Genomic DNA, 6,576 nt, shown 5'->3' with positions numbered 1-6,576 from the left:
CACTGCCGAAGTACGCAGTTGAGGTCTCCTGCTAAAATCACGTGCCTAAGGTAGTAGGCTATCGTGTTGTTGAAAAACATCTCCCGTTCGGCTCGCATTGCATTGCCGGACGGAGCGTACACATTGCAAAGTGTTGTGTTCTGTATTCGTAGCGATATTAGGCGACCATCTAGACTTTTCTCGATGTGAGAAAATCGTATGTGCTCTTTCAGTGCTATGGCCGTTCCTCTTCTAGCATGATCAATGTTGCAGATCACATTGTAGCCAGGCAGGGAGAGTTGCTCGATTTCCACTTCCTGCAGAAACACGATGTCGAGATCCACTGTTCGGGTAAATGTTTGCAGGGCATTAAGCTTGGTCGATTTCGTGATCGTATTTATATTGATTGTGGCGATGTTGTAGCTGGTGTGCTGCATTATAAGACTAAATCTTCGTCAGCCGTGTCTTCGTATACGTCTTGTCGTTGCTTTTTGCCTGGCGGACGACGGAGTGATCGTCTGCTGCCATTAGATGTCGTGAATCGATCGGTATCTTCACCACCGTTTCTGTATTCATTCGTCGCTGGTCGTCTTTGCGTTTCGCCGCTGGCGATCGGTGGCGGTAGTTGATGGGGAGCTTTGAACGCGCCGTCATTCGGCGTGCCTTTATGGCCTAGAGGGAGATCACTTGTGATGCATTTTTAAAAATCAGCGAAAATAAATGCATTTCTTTCCATCAAAATAGAAATTCGTAATGCATTTTGCGTTGCGTGCAATGTATTTTGCGTTGCGTGTAAGACGTCAAAACCCTGCAAAAAAACCGCCCTACATTCAACAAAACATCGAACAAAGTGGATCAGCGTAGGACGATTGTTAAGTAATCTTTTCTGCGAGGGAGTGCAAAGTTGATGCAAAAATGGAAATTAAATGCATTTTTTCTAAGTTGATGCAAATTTGTTATACATTTCTAGAGTGATCTGCCCCTAGGGGAGATCAGATTCCGACTGTTTATTTGTTTGTTGGGGTCTGCTTGTGTGTGCGAGAGCAGTCGCAGGTACTACTGTAGCTTGTTTCAGCTGAGATACCGATGTATTCGGAGACAGCAGCGGTAGCGAGTGTCTCGAGACCGATGGCTTGATCATTAGTAGCTTTTTGCCATCGGTTGCGGCTTCGGTCTGGCTGGTTGCTTTGCGACGTTTGCGTATGAAGCATTGTCCTTGTCGGCGGCTAGTTTTGCCTCAGAAGTTTTTTGTTTTGTATACACGAGATGCCACTGTGTACGAATTCGCTACAGTGGCGACACGTTTGCTGTTGGCCATAGTATGGTAGAGCAGTGCACTCTCCATCTATGGTGACAAAGGATGGTATATTTGTTTTCACGAGCATTTTCGCTACCGTCGGTATACCACCGAAAACGTACCTTTCGTCCCACATCATTTCGTAAATCGAAAGAACGTCATCATACGTTCGTAGAAACTCGACAATTTTCTCATCGGTAACGTCTTCGGAGAGATCAAACAATTTCACTTCCACTGCCCTATCCTCCATCGTGATCCTTATTTTGCACGTCGATCTCCGTCTCGTGCTTGTTGTCGTGTTCCTGGACGACTCTTTGTGCCACCGACAGTTCACTGACCTTAACGAAGGCGCATCCAAGACTTCGGCTGGGTTGAATAAGAACCACTTGTTCCTTCTGTAGCTCGAGAATCGTACTTACAAAGCTGTGTAGCTCTTCATAAGATGGTTTCCGTGGAAGATTTGCATAATCTATGCGGAATGTGTTTTCGCGCCGTCTCATCACGTAAACGCTCGCGACGACCTGAACTCAAGAGAAAATTAAAAGGGCCGACGTTACCCTGATAGCAACTTCGAAAGGCATAAAATTCGAAAATTTGCTCGTGCACGACTTCTCAGCAATAGTAAACAAGTTTATTCGACTCAGAAGTTGAGTGCTAACTAATTATTCACACCTAAACGAAAACAGTTGATAGTCTGACCAAATACAATTCAGCCCCAGTGACGCCAGTTTTAATAATATTTCAGTGTACCTTTATCGGTGTACCTGGGTTATAAAATGTGTCCTCGAAAAATCATCAGAGCATTCCGTATTAACATATTTGTATTTGGTGTGACCTAGAAAACCTCTAGAAAGAGAGCTGCGGAGATTCCATTTTGGATCGATTCGATTCGCGTTTAGCTGTCCAAAAACGAATCTAATCGAACATTACCTATCCTTATAACATTGGACTTGTTGTCATACAATGCCGGGGCATACGGTGCCAAAAATGCTGTTTTTTCTCTGCAGTTCTCTTACTAGAGTTTTTCTAGTCTCACCCAAAACAAGATATTAAATAAAAGGTATTATTATAGAGTTCTTACTACAAAAATTCTAGAAAGAGAACTGCGGACACTCTATTTTGAATCTATTGGATTCGGGTTTAGCCTTGGACATTGGACGTGTTGCCATACAAAGACGGGACATACGTTGCCAAAAATGCTGTTCTTCTCTCCGCAGTTCTCTTTCTAGAGTTTCTCTAGTTCTTACCCAAAACCCAAGACGTCAACAACGAAACTACTAAGCTAGGGCTTGAAAATTTGCATGTGTTTTGTTTTATTTTGATTATAGAGGTTTTAACCTTATGGTCATTCGCCTCTTTAATTTGCATGGGATGCCAGTGTTTTCTTCCTGAAATAGGAGCTGTCAGTTTTTCGGCCGATGTATTCGCCTAACTATGAATGTACTAACTATAATCCAGAAGGATCCCGGTCAAACCATCCGGAATTTGATTCGGAATCCTGAATGGAGTCAGTATGGATTTCAAATCAAATGCAACAACCGATTCCGACTCAGAATTCTCTGTGCTGACTCCATTCAGGATTCCGAATGGTTTGACCGGGGTTTGGCTGCAATTTTTGACACTTCGCTAGTCTGTGTACCAAGTGTCTGTAATTTAACAGCGTTTTTATTCCCAAAGGGATCGTCATGTATCGGAAATTGTATTGATGTTTTCAGGTTTCTGGGCTAAGGAAACCAAATCCGGAGTTCCAAAAAAGGTGGAGCAAAGCAAGGCTCATTGCAATCTAATCGAAAACAGCGGAACAGGTATCGGATCACGTATGAAAGATTGGCCAACATAAAATTACTACATACCACTCTCATTTTGTTTTACTTTATTTGTCGTGGCACCTTGATTAATCAGGACAACCAACATGACTTCGCCTGCAGAAGGCAGCAGCAGCGAGATTGAAGATTTGCACGTTACTGATGACGAAGAGGACTCATTTTCTAAAGATCACACATCGAGAGAAATCATTTATAAAAAACCGGAGACAACACATGACACATCTGCGAATTCAAAATATCAAGGCTGCTCCATCAAGGATGACGAGGATATCTCGTTTGAGCCTCGAGAAGCTATGAATGGCATACAACAGACCATCGACAGTTTCCAGTCGGTATGTAGAAAACCAAATATATGCAAACGGCAGAAGAAAAAGAAAATAGAGCTCGAAACAGTTATTAGAAAAACCGTCAGAGAGGAACTGCAAAAGCATGTTAAAATTCTCAAATTGCTTACTAGACCGCGCAGACATTGGCCGTCAGGTCCGCCAAGACGAGTCATCGTTGAAAAGTTGATTGTTCCAAAACGCAAACCAACGGAAAACAAGGCTATACAGTTCGATGGTCCCTTGACTGTAGAAATCGGTATCAACTCCGAAAATCCTTAAAAATATATAACCAAAAAAAAAAAGCCGGTGGGAAGTGATAAAATTTATTCGAAATGGGTACAATAATCCGTCAAGCTAGGAACCAAAACATAATCTAGTAACTGGAATTTTAGCACCACCTATGACCCAAACCATCAAACTTCACGACAAATAAACCCATTTGAAATCATAATTTCTGTTTTGTTTGTTATCATTCAGAATCAGAGCTTAAAAAATTGTCATCGCTGCATGAACTTGAAAAAAACGAAATTCAATTTATGCCCGCTGCCATGAATGAATGAAATTTTTGGTTCGTTTCCATCGTCATTCGTTCTCCCGACGCAGCGCTTCCAGGTACGGACATGTTAGGTTTCAGAAGCAAAATGAATTTTATTTCTATTCCAGTCCTGAGAGGGATTGATCAAAAGTGCACCAGATATAGATTACGCAGTTCACTTATGCTCGAAAATGTAGAAGATGCTAACTTCTGCCTTCAAACTGTCGACATAATAACAAATGAATGCTTTGGTTGGTGAATGAATTTATATTTCCTCCTCACTCAAGCATTCGATTTTGCATGAAATTTCAGTCAGCTGGAAAGTGAATGAATGAGGGAGTCGTTGAATCTGAATGTCGGTTTCGGTAAATGCAAGCAGAAACCCGCTTGGAAGAAAAACGGCCAGCTAGCAAAAATCCGTCAGGATTCCGGCAGCTGTCAAAATTATCAAAATGGCGCTGCCAGAATTCAGCTATACTCCTTCCAGTTATGGCAGGCAGATTCGCCTCACCGGTTTTGTTTTGTTTATCGTTGTTTCATTTTCGCCATATTTATATTTTTCCAAGAAGAATAGTTTTGGCAGATGAAAAAATAAGAAGAAACAAATATTTTGGTTTCAAACAATGTAAGTAATATGAATTTAATGTCTCCAGACATGTTTTTATTATAAATTTAAATAAAATTTAAAAAAAATTAAGAAAAAATACAAGCAAAACCTGAAGCGGTAAAAAACCGGTCCTGCCGGTGCGTGTCTGGAAGAAATCCGGCAGAAAAAACCGTTAATAACCGAAAGGCGAAAAATTCTGCCAGAAACGGTTGTTGCATTTGAGCCGGCCGGCTGGGCAGCGCTCTGCCAGCCAGACCCCCAGAAATTCTGCCAGAGTTTTTATTTCGCTGCCGGCTATCTGGGGGGAATCCTGCCAGGCACGTCCGAGCGGGTAGGTTCGATTGGTACTTTTGGCTTCAGTCTTCGCACATCCCCGCTCGGACGTGCTTGGCACACTCAAAAAAAAGTAAACGTTATGCCTATTGATTTTACACATAGATTTTTGCAATTAACGGAGGCATATAGACACTATTTGCTGGCACATAAACCTAATGTGTGTATTTACAAGAAATATTAATCTTACATTCACCTTTCATAACTATTTGGCACATAAAACCCCATTCTATAACAATATGCACATATAACTTATGTGTGTTCATACATAGTTTATACAGTTGACACATAGAAGATATGTGTGCGCGAGATAACAATAGCATTTCTTCTTCATATGAATTTTAAGCGGTTTGAAGCAAATAGAATTAACGTTTGGATTTTTTTCAGTGCAGGATTCCCCCCAGATAGCCGGCAGCGAAATAAAAACTCTGGCAGAATTCCTGGTGGTCTGGCTGGCAGAGCGCTGCCCAGCCGGCCGGCTCAAATGCAACAACCGTTTCTGGCAGAATTTTTCGCCTTACGGTTATTAACGGTTTTTTCTGCCGGATTTCTGCCAGGCACGCTCCGGCAGGACCGGTTTTGCACCGCTTCAGGTTTTGCTAGTATTTTTTCTTATTTTTTTTTTAATTTTATGTAAATTTATAATAAAAACATGCCTGGAGACATGAAATCCATATTACTTACATTTTTTGAAACCAAAATCTTTGTTTCTTCCTATTTTTTCATCTGCCAAAACTATCCTTCTTGGAAAAATATAAATATGGCGAAAATGAAACAACGATAAACAAAAAAGAACCGGTGAGGCGAATCTGCCTGCCATAACTGGAAGGAGTATAGCTGAATTCTGGCAGCGCCATTTTGATAATTTTGACAGCTGCCGGAATCCTGACGGATTTTTGCTGGCTGCTCGCTTTTCTTCCAAGCGGGTCTCTATACAATCAAGGATCCAGCTGCCGGATCGGGATCCTGAACAGTGTTACGAAATTTCAAATTCAGTTACCCATTCCCGCTCGGACGTGCCTGGCAGGATTCCCCCCAGATAGCCGGCAGCGAAATAAAAACTCTGGCAGAATTTCTGGGGGTCTGGCTGGCAGAGCGCTGCCCAGCCGGCCGGCTCAAATGCAACAACCGTTTCTGGCAGAATTTTTCGCCTTTCGGTTATTAACGGTTTTTTCTGCCGGATTTCTTCCAGACACGCACCGGCAGGACCGGTTTTTTACCGCTTCAGGTTTTGCTTGTATTTTTTCTTAATTTTTTTTAAATTTTATTTAAATTTATAATAAAAACATGTCTGGAGACATTAAATTCATATTACTTACATTGTTTGAAACCAAAATATTTGTTTCTTCTTATTTTTTCATCTGCCAAAACTATTCTTCTTGGAAAAATATAAATATGGCGAAAATGAAACAACGATAAACAAAACAAAACCGGTGAGGCGAATCTGCCTGCCATAACTGGAAGGAGTATAGCTGAATTCTGGCAGCGCCATTTTGATAATTTTGACAGCTGCCGGAATCCTGACGGATTTTTGCTAGCTGGCCGTTTTTCTTCCAAGCGGGTATAAACACTCATAGTAATAGACTCGCGGATATAAAAATCGCAAAACTGGCAACTAGAAAAACAAGCATGTTAAACTGGCATCACCCAAAAATGTGCAAGCTCGAACGTGT

Source organism: Topomyia yanbarensis, chromosome 3 (genome assembly GCF_030247195.1).
Source record: "Topomyia yanbarensis strain Yona2022 chromosome 3, ASM3024719v1, whole genome shotgun sequence".
In the NCBI taxonomy this organism is placed as follows: Eukaryota; Metazoa; Arthropoda; class Insecta; order Diptera; family Culicidae; genus Topomyia; species Topomyia yanbarensis.
Note: the sequence above shows the minus strand (reverse complement) of the source record.